We start from the raw sequence: 16,531 nt of genomic DNA, 5'->3' as shown, positions 1-16,531 counted from the left end.
ATAACATATTCTAGGCTCCAGCGCAGTGATTTTCAATCAGGGTTCCTAGGAACCCTTTGGTTCCCCGAGTGTCCATAAAGGGTTCCCGGCAATTTTCTGATCATTTGAAAAATATATCAAATACAGAAGAATTTACAATACATCTGATCTCAGACACACTATTAGAGAGGGTTGGGGTTCCTTACAATGCATCTGATCTCAGACACACTATTAGAGAGGGTTGGGGTTCCTTACAATGCATCTGATCTCAGACACACTATTAGAGAGGGTTGGGGTTCCTTACAGTGCATCTGATCTCAGACACACTATTAGAGAGGGTTGGGGTTCCTTATAATGTATCTGATCTCAGACACACTATTAGAGAGGGTTGGGGTTCCTTACAATGCATCTGATCTCAGACACACTATTAGAGAGGGTTGGGGTTCCTTACAGTGCATCTGATCTCAGACACACTATTAGAGAGGGTTGGGGTTCCTTATAATGTATCTGATCTCGGATGCGCAATTAGAGAGGGTTGGGGTTCCTTACAATGCATCTGATCTGAGACGCGCAATTAGAGAGGGTTGGGATTCCTTACAATGCATCGGATCTCAGACGCGCTATTAGAGAGGGTTGGGGTTCCTTACAATGCATCTGATCTCAGACGCGCTATTAGAGAGGGTTGGGGGTTCCTCAGAATTTCACTTAGGTTTCCCTGACCAATAAAATGTTGTAAACCACGGGGGCTTCTTGTGCCCTTGTTTAACCTCACTCCCTCCTCTGTTTCTTAAGTGTGTATATTGGTGGCTATGTTCCATGCAGTACAGCTTGCACTGGATCCTCTTGCTGGGGTTTCATGCTGTGTGCAGAATAACAGTGCGGGGGAAAAGGGAAAGGATTTCGAGTTGTCAGTATTTCCTTGGCTGAGTTCCATCCAAGGCCATAGTCGTTCTGTTTCCACTGGTCCTTCCACTCGGATACATGCTGAAATATGACACCCCAACTGGGAACCGTATATTGGATGTCTAATTAGCCACATCATAGACTGACTACTTTTTGGACAGTAACATGTATTTAACCGCTAGCCTCTCCAGGGCTGAACGGTTTAATAGTGCAATGCCACACAAAATAACAACGTAACCGTAATTATTATATAATATATGTTATATAAAGAGGGTAAAAAGTGTAATCCCACGTGTGTGTGTGTGTGTGTGTGTGTGTGTATGTGTATATATATACACAGAGGTAGCAAGACTTACTGTATCCGGCATCAGGGCAAGTTGTGGGACCGCAACAGCAATTGTATATGAGAGAACATACAGATGTAGAACGTCTTTCCGGAGGTGCAATAATCCTCAAGCACCGGTACAATCGCTGTTGCGGTCCCACAACTCTGTGTGTGTATATATATATGTATGTATATATGTATGTATGTATATATATATATATATATATATATATATATATATATATGTATGTATGTATTTATTTTTAGTATACAGACGTGTCTGTGCTTCCAGGCTTAATCTTCTTCATACTGTAAGTCTTTCATAAATGTTTGTGGATCTCGAGCGAGCTAAAGCAGGGTTTTTTTTTTTAGCACTAGTTGGAATTGTCTGCTGTTATCCCTGAGGTTCCTTTAACTTAACTATTTGTCCTCTTTTTAATTGTTTTTCTTCTTTCTATTTTCACATGGAGATGTCATGGAGATGTCATTTGAAGGGATCCAATCGGTGATCTCTTCTCGTGTCTTCAGTTCCGTGTTTCTTGTTGGCGAGGATATAGTCCATTTCGTTCTTCATTCTGTTGGGTCCACTCCGTGTCCATTTTCTATTTGGATTCTTTCCGAAGAATGAATTTGTGCGTGTGGGAGACCAGTGCAGAGGAATAACCTGGGAGATGTCTTTAAGGAAAGATAAGCCGTGGCTTCTATTGAGCTAGCGGCCTTAAACAGTACAGCTTTATATCAGCATGCAGAACTAACAGCCTATCCCTGTCTAAGGGCTGACTCACGCTTCCAGTCCCTATCTGCAGGGCTGGGAGGATAGGCCTCTTACCAACCTCTGTTCCCAAAATCCAAATAGGTACCTGTTATCAGGGGCTCTTTCCCTCTGTCCGGGTCTGGATTGGTGTCCGTGGGGTGAACCCTCTGGCGGGTTCTAGGGTCCGCTGTGTTCTGGAAAAGAGGGTCTGAATCCCTGGTATCTCTATGGCAGCACAGTCCCCTCTGTGCTAGAAAACCCTCGGAGCTAGAGAACCACATGCAGTTTGTGCAGTACACCTTTAAACCTGCCTGATGAGCCAGGTTGAGACTGGCGAATTGACTCTAGCTGAATTAACCAGCTCCCTGCTGGATTCATCAGTTACAGACAGGCTTTAAGTGTGGTGCCTTTTTAAAACGGGGAGAGGCTTTATCACAGTGCTATAGAAGTGTTCCCATTTTGCAGATTCAGTGTTTTCACGTTCATCCCCGTGGCAGTGTTCATATTAATGGGATAGCAGCTGAAATGGGGAGATATCGTGATGGTGGTGTGGGGGGGGGGGGGGTAGGAGGGATGTTGCTGCTATATCTAGTAACATAGACACCCGAGTGTAACACAATAAGGGAGCATGAAAGGGCGGTCATGTGCTGTAGAACATGATCTAATAATAATCGTATATCTGTTGGGAGCACTCTTGACTTTGAAGGAATATCTGCTAGCAGAAAAGATTAATGGCCTGGGAGCCTAGAATGACCTTGTTGAAAGGTCAAACAGGATATTGTCATCACAGCCCAGAAAGGCAGATACGTGGAAATATAAAATCAATTCCACCAGCAGTTTATTTCTCACTGTGTGTTTAAACAATTCAGGGATAGAGCTGGCAAGCACACTGTTTATACTACTTTACAACTAGAGCCAACATTTTCTATCACACAGGGAGCTGAATAAAGCCACACACAATGACTAGTGAATTTCTAACCCAACTCAGCGTTCTGTCCCAGTGTATCACTGCTTCTATGGACACACACACACACATACAGCTTCACAATGATGAAGTGCAACTTGCTGCAGCATTCAAATAGTCAAATGATCTGTTCTATTTATTCTTGTATACGGTAAAGCAGCAACTCCAGCAAACTGTTTGTGTAACCGCATTTAACCTCCAGAGCGGAGATTACGTGCAGCTCTGAGGACACCTCCAGTTTTTATGATGGTAACTGAAAAATTCACATAGGCCAATCATAGTCAACAAATATGAAGCCCCCATGGTCATCTTCCAGTGACATTGCGGCTTTCTATTGGCTGCCTGAATAAGTCAGACATGGCAGCCATATTGTTTTGATTTTTTGAGGCAGGAGGGGGACGGGACGGGGCAGTTGGTCTTTTCCAGGGGATTAGAGTCTTGATATCTCAGGAACTGTGAGTTCCCATGAACTTTCAGTGGTGTGGTTTAGTTCCCCATTTCGGATAATGTTAACAAAATAAATAAAAGGATAGCACAGATTACAGCCATAACCACAGTGTCTCTCTTTAGTAATTATTATTATTATTATTAAAGGTGGGGGTGTTTTGGTTATGGTTCTACACAATTTTAGGTGTTTAGGTTTTGCCAGAACTCGATTTGCAAATGTGTTTTTTTTTAATTCACTTTTGAAAATGTGAACTTTTGTGCCTACATTTGCTGCTTTTCTATTCATGAACACTAAAACTCACCAATATTTAATAAAGAGGGGGTGGGGGGGGGACCTAAGGATGTGTATTTTGTCAGGTTTCTTCTCATTCGTTCCGAAGTTCCACTCGTACCTCCGAATGCACGCCTGAAATTCACAACGTTTGAGTTTCGATCCTGTGAATACTTATTATTAGTATTACTAGCATTATTATTATTATTATTATTAATAATATTATTTCCTTCTGCGGTTTATTTTATCTCAAATACTCGACATAAAAGGAATTGGTAGAGATATACATACATATATACATACATTTGTAGAGATATACATATACACATACATTTGTAGAGATATACATATATACATACATTTGTAGAGATATACATATATACATACATTTGTAGAGATATACACTCATATATACATACATACATTTGTAGAGATATACATACATATATACATACATTTGTAGAGATATACATACATATATACATACATTTGTAGAGATATACATATACACATACATTTGTAGAGATATACATATATACATACATTTGTAGAGATATACATATATACATACATTTGTTGAGATATACACTCATACATACATACATTTGTAGAGATATACATACATATATACATACATTTGTAGAGATATACATATATTTGTAGATGAGAGGTAAAGATACAGGTACAGTAACTGAGACGGCTCATATTTACTAAGTCTAAGCCCTGTTGCAGTAAACAGCTCCCTTGAGTGACAGGGGGGTGTTTCTAAGGCCTAGGGAGAGAGGTGTGTTCTATCCTTCCCCCTCTGGGGGAGAGGAGTGTTAGTCCATCCTGAGCCAGGGACCTGGTGTCAGGCCTTCCCTCCCGCAGGGGAGTCGAAGCTTCTACCCCATACTCCACCAGGGAGTGTGGGAGACAAGGAGAGACTCTTGGGGCCTCAAGCTCTAGGAGTTGGATCCAGGGACACACAGAAGAGAGTGTGCTGTATGATTTATTAAAACCACCGTTATGTTTTACTCCTGCCTGAGGCAGCAGTCTGTCGGGGAGGGAAAGAGGTTTTCCTGCAGGGACTGCACCTATCTCTGATGGGCCCTGTTGGAATGGAGGTGCTGCACCAAGATGAGAGCTGCAGATCCGAAAGCCTGTCCTGTCTATCCCCACTACCATCGGCGGACACTCAGTATCCTGTAAGCCTAACAGGTGAGCAGCACTACACCCGATAACCAGAACCGGATCTCCCTTAGGGTGGGGGAAAAGGGGTTACAATAACACCATTTAAAATGGTAGAAGCGATGTGTTACAGGCCAGGGGTGCTCAACTCCAGTCCTCGAGACCCCCCAACAGGTCAGGTTTTCAGGCTATCCTTGCTTCAGCGCAGGTGGCTCAATCAGTCCCTGCTTCAGCACAGGTGGCTGAATCAGTGGCTCAGTTTTCGACTGAGCCACCGAATGAGCCACCTGTGCTTAGGCAGGGATATCCTTAAAACCTGACCTGTTGGGGGGTCTTGAGGACTGGAGTTGAGAACCTCTATTAAACTGTAGGCCATTCTGTCACCTCACATCAACTCCCAACTGTCCTCACCGCGGCGGTCTCCAACGTAATCTTATGCGTGAGAATGTCCTTCAGAAGTCTGCAATACACATTCTCACATAAGAAAACATTGTAGTTTTATAGATTCATGGAAGCAAAAAGTGACACGGAGTGCTCATTTGCATGTCATTACCCAGAATCCCTGGCTGCAGCAGAAGCACTGTATGCTTAAAGATAATGGGGAAAGGAAGGGTTGCGGACCTGTCTGAATGTGCTAACCAGTGGTGTTTTTATTTGCTGTACACTGTACGGTGGAAGGGTTTTGTCACTTTTTTTTTACCCACCATAACTTATGTGTTAAATAAGGCAGGGGTGCGCAAATTTCCTGCCTGCTCTCCTCCTGTGTCATGCCCCCCCCCCCTGCGGTGTCAAATGACGCCTCGGGGTCATGTGACATCACGTGACCCACAGCGTCATTTGATGCCGTGTCTCCACGGCAAGGGGCGTCAAATGACGCAGCGGGGTCATGTGACATCACATGGCCCCGCGGTGTCATTTGACGCTGTGTTGTCACGGAGACGATTGGACACGGACGCCGGGCAAGTGAGCCGCGCGCCGCCCCCCACAAAGTCTCGCGACCCCCAGTTTGCGCACCGCTGGAATAAGGAGTGATACATTGAACATTTCCTATTGTTTATAAATACAGTATTAGTAAAGTTAGTAATATTTGAATGGTACAGTACAATACTCTTTCCTTGTTTTTTTGAACTTGTGTTGACGAGAGACTATCCACAAGGGGGTCTTCCTTTGTGAGAGCTTTACTCTTTGATCCATATTATTGTAAAGAATGAATGCTTCAAAATAAAACGAACTCGCCACCAAAACGGCAAGTGAAGCCTCAAGTGGCTTGGTTTTATAAAATCCCAGATTGCCGTTATCTGCACCCGTACACAAGGCTAGGTCAGTGTTTGCTTAAACAGAATAAATCGATGCGTTGCTGCCCCCAAACAGCACATTGCTAATAACATTGTATCTTTCAGGGGAGCTTCCACATTGTAGCTTTTCCCTGCGATTTCCTTGGAGTGGCATATGATGGGGGAATCCCCGTTGAGTAATGGGGGTGTTGGATATCATGATGTTCTGTAGTATCGTTTTACCGTCAGAGTCACAAGAAGTTACAATGATCATTTTGGGGAAATCTTTATTCGGAGAGGTCTTCTATTTAATGCTGGTTCCCAGGACACAGGGGTGGGGATAAAGTGACCGTATCAAGGACACAAAGAGCTGGTTTCAGACCCCTGGGTGCTTTCGCTCATAGCCCTGTGACATTGCTGGCAAGCTGCTGCTCCTGCTGCTGCTGCTCCGGCTGCTGCTCTTTCCGAGTAGCTCCAAGTCCCTGAGCTTCTCTCCAGTGAAAGTCATTCTAAATTTCACACACCCCTCCAATAACCCCTTCCCTGCCAGATAGGGAAAGTTAACCCTTTGCTGTGGGTTGGGCTTGCAGTGCATTGGCAGGCTCAGCTGGCAGCGCAGGGTTTAAAGCTGCAGTTCAAGCAATATCCTACATGTGTGTATACAAAATGATTAATAGAGCTTACTGGACATGCCATACTATTTATTTAAAGTTGTAGTTCAAGCAATATCCTACATGTGTGTTTTTTTTAAATAAATCAGTTCTGTACTGTGCGAAAATACTCGTAGCATTTAAAAAAACAAACAATTTAAAAGACATTTTGAATGTATTTTAATGTGACAAGCATTTTTATTCTTATAGGAACCATTTACAAAGTCACACCCCCTTCCCCTTCTGAAACAGCATCACCTTTTTGAGCCCTGCCCTCTCTAGCAGTGAACCTATTGAAACTAGTGCCTGCCTGGTTCTCCTCTAGTGCCTGCCTAATTTTCCTGACAGAAGTTTGGCAGAAGATTACCCAGGATGCATTTAGTGAACCCCGAGCCGAATCTTCAGCGATCGATCACAGGAGAACAGATCGAACAGCAACTTAACAAATAACTTTTTTTTTTTTTAAACGACAGCGTGAACTGCAGCTTTATCTCATTTAGAGCCCGTAAAACACACACAGCCCATTCACTTAGCACAGCTTAGTAAATATGGCTTTAGGGTGCCCTGTGGCTTAGCACTACTTGGTGAATATGGGCCTAAATGTTTATTCAGCGGTGGTTAGCATGTGTTAAATGATTCATGGTGGTAACCAAGTAGTATTAGGTGGAAACCCAGGTGCTTGAAGTGTACGTGTTGTTAAATCCCAACGTTGTTACATGTCCTTTTATTTTTCATTTGGCGCAGAAAATCTAAATGAGGGGGAAATTACCGCGAAAAGGTCACTGAGGTCCGCGCTAAAATGTCGGATCTGCTCTGTCGATGTACAATAAGTGATAAACATCTGCTGGGTGCCGCGGATTCTTTATTATGTAGTAAAATCACAGTACTACCAGAGTGTACACGTGGGCACGATAAAATAATTGGTGATTTGATGCTTTTCATAATTATTATTTTTTTTTTTCCGCACAAGTGTTTGTAAATAATTTTTGAATTACATCCTAAATTGTGACGGCGGAAGCTCCAGTGATAATATCATCCTATATATGAATAGCACTGTGGATATTCTGAACACATGATACATAAAGCTTGGCCCCCTGCAGACGCACTTACCAGAACTCCCTCCTACTGTCTCTGTACGTTCTCCCTACCTACCAATTAGACTGTAAGCTCCTCGGGGCAGGGACTCCTCTTCCTTAATTTTACTTTTATGTCTAAAGCACTTATTCCCATGATCTGTTATTTATAGTATCTGTTATTTATTTGATTACCCCATGTATTACTACTGTGAAGCGCTATGTACATTAATGGCGCTATATAAATAAAGACATACAATACAATACAATACAATACAATTTATATAGGCCTCTTCTTGTCAGAGGATTAACAAGTAGAGGAAAAAAACTACTTGAAAAGCAACTTTCCAAAGCACATACTGTACTTGAAAACGAGAGGTAACTAACTCAATGTATTACTTCCTGGCAAAACATTTCATAAATAAATAAGTAAATAACTTTTAACAGAAATTTTTAAGTCGACTTTCAAAAATGATTTAGTTCTGCTAATTGTTTCATTTATATTTTTTTAACCACCGTGACTAAAATGTCACTTATTTAACACAGCGCTGTTATTTGTTCGTTTTAGTCCCTTGTAGGATTGTACCGTACATTAAAAAAACAAAAAAACGGCACAAAGCTAAACCGAATGATTTTTTAAAGATATATATGATTTATTTAGACTTTTTTTTTTTTTACATACATACAACTTCACTTTGGACCTGAACCTAAACTTTTCTAAATGAACGTGCTTTACTCGGGCAGGCCCAGCATGCTGTTTGCGCAGCTGCAGACCTGTATTAGAGATGCTAGAATGACTTGGAGGACGTTTGGCTGCAACGGGGAGGCGTCGACAGACTGAAGACAAACAAAAACAAAACGACATCAGAGATCTGAGTGTGTCTACAGAGGTGGCCGAGTGGCAGCAGTATCCCACCAACGCACGGCTATTTTCCCAGCTGCGTATTGTAAAACATCTGTGAGAATCCCTGAAAATCGATCAAAAGCTAAAAAGTCTGCAACCTATCAAAGCAAAACATAGGAAAGTTTGGGTTGACGCACTGAAGCGTTCTGTTACCGGTTGTGTTCAGTGGTGGATTTCCCATAAGGCCCGAAAGGCCCCAGGCCTAGGGCAGCAAAATTTGGGGGCGGCCCTACTGATTGCCGTTGGACCTCTGGAAAGGTCGCACACCTTCTCCTTTGCGCCGCCCTCCTCCTTCTGCAGCATCGCGGCGTGAAAATGGTGTTGCAACATCACATGGCGACACGTTGCTATGACATTTGACGCCGTGACTCTACAGAAGGAGGAGGGTGGCGCTGGAGGGGGAGGCGGTCTGGGGTAAGTGCCTATGGGCCAGTTTTAGGTTTTAACCAACAGACTCCACCGACTGATCATCTTGCGACTTTTAGTTCGTTTAAGCAGCAAGACACCGGGCCGCACATCTTTTTTCTTTACTTCTTTTTGTTGTTATAGGATTGAAGCAGGGGGTTTTCAGGGCTGCACCCCATTCATTTCATCTCCGAGGACCCCCTGATCCAGATATACTTACCTCCGTAGGGGGCGCCGATATCCCTGTGGATTTTAAATGTCCAGGTCACGCGGGCCAATAGGAAGCCGCAAGAGATGACGTCATGGCTTCCTATTGGCCAGCCGGGCGGGACATTCAAATGCCGCCATTTCATTAGGCACGTGAGGCTAGGGCCCCAGTACTCACTGTGACATGCGCGCCTGGCGGGGTGCCGGCGCGTGCCGGTGTGAAAGCCGCGATCTGCCGTCTCACCACTCAATCAGTGTGACGGGATGTGCGTCAAGGGGGCGATTCAGGACGTAGCATCCTCTTCTGCTCTCTGATTGGCTGCTATTTTCTTCGCTATGATTAGTTTGAGAAACTCTGCCCTATCATTGGTTGTCACGGACCCACGTGACGCTGTCGCTTGTTGTAAACACAATTTTCTTGTCTTCTGAAAATCTCGGCGTGCAACACAGCTGCAAATTGTGCGCGAAGGCAGCTAGCCGGCCCGGCCCCATTGAGGGGCGGTTCTTGTTCCCGCAGCGCAAGCCATAGTGCGCGCTGCAGCAGGCACTGGGGACCTCGCCTAAGTTACCTGGCTGCAGGGATACCGGCACCGCTGCGGACGTAAGTATCTCTGGAAGCAGGGGTTCCCCGGAGCTGAAATTAACGAGGTTCAGCTCCGGAGATCCCCCTGCTTCAATCCTAGAGCAACAAAAAGCTGTAGTGCAAGGTGTTTTGCTGATTTTAAAACCCGATAAACACCAGAAATTAAGACTATTTTGATATTAAATTCCACCTCTTGTGGCAGCCGGTCCCCGGGCAGGAGAGAATGGAAACTAAAAAAAAATGTACCCTATTGTTTGTCCTGACCCTTTATATCTCATTGATTTCAGTCTTTAGAAGTGGATATCTCTAAGGTTTACGCCACCGCAGAAGCTCCTTCTGTGATTGACAGCTATACCACCCTCGCTAAGGTGCAATTTGGGGCCTTCCTAAGTGCACAGTGCCCACACGGGTTTAGGACCCCACTATACTGCCTGGGATTACATTATTTTGTGTGTCGAACCTCTTGTAGACACCCCACAACCTCCCTGTGGGGAATCACTGCTCTCCAAGAAGCATTAAGCATCCGTTTTTGGACAGTGTACAAAGATCCCTGGGAATTTTCACTTGTGGTTATGCTGAAGGGACTTTTACAGCCCCTGGGGTTGTTTTAGGGGCCGTACAAGTTGTGTGGAGGTTGCTACATAGATCCCAGGGAATTTTGGCTGGTGGCTATAGTGAAGGGACTTTCACCGCCTCTGGGGTTTGTATGACTGCCGTACCTCTGACCCTATTATTAGAACTCTGTAGGTAAACCACCGCAGTCTGCAGCTAAACGAAGGATCTACTCATCATTTTTCAATTGTAAAGCTTCAAGCAATTAATCCTCCTGGACTTGGGACATATCCCAGCAAAGCATTTGGCAAATATGCACTCCAGCTAAAAATGGAGCTTGGAACTAGATATGACCTACTTTCTGCCTCTCCCCCCCCCCCCCCATGTAACTGTGCACGGTAATCTGAAATGAAAACTGCTTGACATGAGCATGTTCTGGCAGGGCACAGACAGCCCGGGCACACACAATGCGTGATACATTCATTCTTGTCTCTGACAAGTGCTGTAAAAAAAAATCAAATAAAAGGCTTGATTTCGGGTCAGCTTGTTCTTTTTAAATGAATGCTGTCCACGTGCTTGAGCACACAAAACGTGGCAGTGGCTTCATAGTTCCCAGTGCTATATACACGCGTCCTGTCCTACATCTGCAATCTCTTTATAGAGGAAAATGCAGCACTCTCCGGGTGCTATGTACTAGGCAGCGCAAATGGAATATTTTGGTATTAAATTGACGCACCAAAAGCAACAATATATATTGCGCTTGTGTGCGCCCATGTACAGTACTAACCTTTTTATTCTTTTAACGTGCACCTTAAGCGTCATAACTGGTTTTTAGTCAGATATATTGGGGCAAACAAATAGGGCGCTCATGACACACAGACTTAAAGAGACAATCCAAGCGGCACTTAATTATATATATATATATTTATTTATTTTATTATTTTAAATAATATATGCAGCCTTTGATTATCTTTATTGAAAACTTATTACCTAAACAGACAATCGATTAGTTCTCCCGTGATTGATCAGCAAAGATCCGGCTTCCCAGGGTTCATTAAATGGCCGCCTTTCAGTTTCAATCAATCCTTCAGTCACTGTAATTGAGGAGCTACAATGTATCCTTATATTACTAAGGTAACATTATCTATTGTTACAGTTTGCAGCTCAAAATGCTGGGAACATTGGCAACAAATGATCACAACCAGGAAAGTGTTACAAAGATCTTGCACTGCTGGGGAGGTGGGATAAAAACCTGCCACAGAAATCAAAGGATGCTCAGTATATTAAAACTCATTAAAAATAGCATTAAGGGCCGAGAGTGGCGAGATCAGTAATGCTGGCGCCCAAAGGGGGAGGAGGCATGGGGGTACCTGATATAACCAAATACTATCAAGCGTCCCAGTTAAAACAAGTGGTGTCATGGAATAACGACCCCTCATCCGCAAACTGGTTGCAGATGGAGTCTGTCTTTGTGTCCCCTCGCTCCCTGACCTCGACCCTCTGGGGTGGGGCGGGAAGTGAGGGACCCACCGGAAAGTTTGAGTTGGGATCGATGAGGTGTACGTGGGAGATCTGGTCCAAAACCAAAAAGAAATACTCAATTCGAATCCCTCACTGTTAACTCCTATATATAATAACCCCGAGTTCCCCCCAGGGTGTATAAAAAACTCCTTTAAGAAATTAAGGGAGCTCAATATTGTAAGATTGGAGGACCTCGTGATCGGAGGCAAACCAATGACATTCCAAGAGGTGCAAACAAAATATCAAGCACGGGATATTCCAATCTTTGGCTTCCTACAGATTAGACACTTTCTGCAGTCAGTATCGCAGAACAAGAGCTTTCCGAATTGAACAAAATTTGAAAGACTATGCACAATAGGGGTGCACCAGAAGGGTCTGATCTCGAGGATATACACGGGACTAGCTTCGTCAACCACCCCACGAAATCACAACTATATGTTGAAATGGGCCGAAGACCTCGGGGTAGAAAAAGATAGGGATGACTGGGAGGATATCTGGGAATCGGCAGCTAAAACATCAATCTGCACGACCACGAAAGAAAAAATATATAAAATTTTATTCCAGTGGTACCTAACCCCGAGTAGGCTGAGCCAGATCTTCCCAGGCACACCTGACCTCTGCTGGAGGGGTTGTGGCCTGAGAGGAGATATGGCACATATATAGTGGTTCTGTCCAAAAATACAACGATTTTGGACACATATCCAAAATATGCTGCAGGAAACCACGGAGCTGAGAATCCCTTTGGACTCGATGATATACTTACTAGGAAAGCCTATTGAGGAGGTTCCCCCTCCAATGGGAAAAATGATAAGATTCATTCTCACGGCTGCGCGCTGCTCAATAGCAGCTGCCTGGAAGAACATCAATGCGCCTTCCAAACAAACGGTAAACAAAAGGTTGAAGGAAGTTAAAGTAATGGAACTTCTCTCGGCCCAGCTCTCTCAAAAAGTGGAGAAATTCCACAAAGTTTGGGACATATGGTCCCCATCCTAGCCTAAGCCCTAGACCAACTCCAGAGTCAGAGAAAAATAAAAATAAAAAGGGAATTAACGAAAATAGGAAAACTAGTGGTCTACACGCTCAATCTTTCCCCTCCACCCCCTCCCCCCCTCTTTTTCTATTCTTTTCTCTTATTCTATCCTTCAACATCAAATTGACGAACCCTAAGAGTGGACAAAGCCATAGACATATATATACCTGAGGTCACCCTCATTCAACCCACAAAGGTATGGGGAGCCATACAGTTAAAACGGATGTATAAGTTACGATAAGTTAAATGTCATCAGTTATGTGAATTGATGTGACTACACGTATGTTTGTATTTCCACTCTTACTGGAATAGACCGAAATGTACAATGTGAAATTATATGTGAAAAAACAATAAAAAAATTGAAACAAAAAAAAATAGCATTAAGAGCTGAATAATAAAATTTAAAAAAATGCCATAAGTATGATCTAAAACTACTGGATTTATTAAATAAAACCACACGTAGAATATTGCATGGGACCGCTCCTTTAAATGGTATGTACTTCAAAATAATTGTAGCAAGGAAAACAGTGATGGTGAAATGGATAAAGCCTGACCCCCAATTGAGATGTTTTTAACGATTATCTGAATAAATTGACGATGATGATGATGACGATGGACAAATTAGAAGCTGAGATGTATAAAGAATTAATTAATTTCTTTTTTTTTAAATGGGAAAAGTTTATTGATACTATGTCACAACAAGATAGGGATTCAATCACACAGACATTTGAGCATACCTCTCGGGATCTCCTCACACTGATTGTGATGGGTCTCAGATAATTTCGGGTTGATGGGGGAGATTCTAAATGGGGAATCTCTTGCCAGCTTCCGTTAGGAGGCTGTGTGGCGATAACTTTGTTCTGTATCTGTTTTTTCTTTTTATTGAGCCACTGATTGAGACACCTGTACTCCCGCAGGGATATCCTGAAAACCTGACCTGTTGGTGACCCTCGCGGACAGGAGTTGTCCACCCCGGTTGTAGGGTTTAGTAGGACAGCTGCAGTTTGTCTTTTTTAACAAAGGAGTAAACATGGCAAACGGTCTGCCGGTCCCTGTGGCAATGAAGGGGTTAACAGGACATGTTAGGTGTAGCAGGTCCCCTGTGTCAGTGGCTGAACAGGAAACTTCTGCATGGTTGGCTGCTGCCAGTGAATGGGCTGAGCACCCGTGCCCCACGAAGGCAGAGAGTGTAGTGGTGATGGCATCCTGCAGCTGCGTGACCTTGCAGCCTCCCTCTATTACAACTCGTGCCTGGAACATCTGCCAGATTACTCATGTTCCAGCTATCAGGCACAAACCCTGAAACGGAACCCAATAGCAGCAGCGGCCATAGGGGGGGAAATGGTCCTGGAATGTATTAGAAGGAGCTGCAAGGACACCTGTAAATAGAGAGCTACAGGAAGGCACACTCCTACCCATTGCTAACGGAAGAGCTGGAAGGTGGAGAAGGTTGGTAGCCGGGGGCCACGCACGTCCCATGCAGCCCCTGCTGCAAATACCCAGTGTTCAGCAATCAGTTCCGAGGGCTCTGGGGGGAGGGGGGTTTCGAGACATGTATATTCTGGGCATCTGTGTGTGTATGTGTGTATATGTGTGTGTGTGTGTGTGTACAGTATGTGTGTATATATATATATATATATATAAATACACATATAAATGTAATAAATATATACACACACAAACATGTATATATACATACATATATATATTAATATATATATATATATATATATATATATATATATACACACATACTGTACACACACACACACACACACACACACACACATATACACACATACACACACAGATGCCCAGAATATACATGTCTCGAAAACCCCCCTCCCTCCCCCCAGAGGGAGTATATATATATATACACACACACACACACACACACACACACACACACACACACACACACACACACACACACACACACACACACACACACACACACACACACACATATACACACATACACACACAGATGCCCAGAATATACATGTCTCGAAAACCCCCCTCCCTCCCCCCAGAGGGAGTATATATATATATATACACACACACACACACACACACACACACACACACACACACACACACACACACACACACACACACGCGCGCACTCCAGGATTAGGAATAATACACAAAAAAGTTTATTGCAAGGCTATCAGCGTTTCGGATCTCTACAGGAGCCTTTCTCAAGAATAAAGAGATGTGTGTGTGTGTGTGTGTGTGTGTGTGTGTGTGTGTGTGTGTGTGTGTGTGCGTGTGTGCGTGTGTGTGTGTATGCCAAGACTACACGTGGGAGTAAGGCGTGCGAGCAGAGCAGTGGAGTCCAGCGTCTGGTGAATGAGTATTACTCATTACATGCTTGATATACTATTTTTGTTTGTGAGTTTAAATTTGTTGGATTTTTACTGGGAATATTAAATTGTGTATCTTTTCATATTACACTAGGAGCGGGCGCTTTCTTTTTTCTCGTTTTTCAGATATATATATATATATCTATCTGTTTGTGCGTGTCCGTCCTCATTTGTAGGTAACTGTTTATGTAATATAACTTTGTACCCCATTGTACCGCGCTGCAGAATATGTTGGCGCTTTATAGATAAACGATAATAATAATAATCTATCAAAGTGCTAAGTGTTTTTTCAGATCATGGCTACAAAGGTCTTCACCATTATTTAAAGGTGCCATTCCCTGCTTTGTGAATTTAAATCACCCCACCTTCCTGCAGGCACTGCCTAATCTTAATTGGACTTTTTAAATGGAAGAAGCTCCCGTCTCAAAATCCCTGCTGGCTGGGATAGGACACCATGGTAGGGATTCGGACGGATCTCTAATACCAGTCTGGAGATGTCACTGGCCAAACTTAGAAGGGAAGAGAAAATAAACCGTGCGTATGAAACAGGCAGGGGATTCTGGGAGAGGAAACCGCAACAGATTCGTACAGATACAATAGCAGAATGATTTATAAATACAGTACCTCTTACTATTATTCAGTCTCATATGATGTTCTTGGCTCAGGTTCATTGGGCATGCGTGCACCTTTGACATATTTTTTCTGTCCTGGCATTTTCCTGACATCAGTTTGGCATCCGAGAAGATCAGAAGCCGGGAGCCCCTGAGCAGGGAAGGCGCCGCTAAGACTAGAACTGTGCAAATTTGTTGGCAAATGTACATAAAACTGCTATATTCAGCAAAAATCTCGTGACCTTGATTTTCTTTTAAATTAAAATTAAAACAAGGACAATTTTAAGAAAATTGGGAAATATCGCCATTTTTGTCAAATTGAAAACAACTTTGGGGATAAAGGGTGAATTTTTTTTTCTTTCTATACAATTTTTCCCGAATTTGCTAAACGAACACAAAATTGTGTGCTAAAACGCGTGGCCACCTAGTGACTGAGCCACTGATTGAGCCACCTGTGCTGAAACTGGGATATCCTTAAAACCTCACCTGTTGGGAGGTCTTGAGAACTGGAGTTGAGCACCATAGCAGTAAATGACCTCCAC

The 16,531-nt window shown here is 43.4% G+C and overlaps 2 protein-coding genes across 5 annotated transcripts in view; both read left to right on the top strand.

Annotated features, from left to right (window-relative positions):
- Window positions 1–16,531, top strand: part of LOC142466903 (uncharacterized) — a 346,156-nt gene that overhangs the window by 261,931 nt on the left and 67,694 nt on the right. The gene's annotated exons all lie outside the window — the stretch shown is intronic.
- Window positions 1–16,531, top strand: part of RNF24 (ring finger protein 24) — a 114,870-nt gene that overhangs the window by 38,185 nt on the left and 60,154 nt on the right. Inside the window, exon 1 of one of the 4 annotated variants that reach the window (XM_075572441.1) lies at window positions 14,248–14,461. The exons of the other annotated variants lie outside the window; for them this stretch is intronic. The gene's annotated coding sequence lies outside the window, so the exon portion shown is untranslated. Of the gene's footprint in view, window positions 1–14,247; window positions 14,462–16,531 lie in introns of those variants that run through there. 4 annotated transcript variants of the gene reach the window in all.

The sequence above is a fragment of the Ascaphus truei genome, chromosome 1 (genome assembly GCF_040206685.1).
Source record: "Ascaphus truei isolate aAscTru1 chromosome 1, aAscTru1.hap1, whole genome shotgun sequence".
In the NCBI taxonomy this organism is placed as follows: domain Eukaryota; kingdom Metazoa; phylum Chordata; class Amphibia; order Anura; family Ascaphidae; genus Ascaphus; species Ascaphus truei.
Note: the sequence above shows the minus strand (reverse complement) of the source record. Positions and strands in the feature narration are given on the sequence as shown.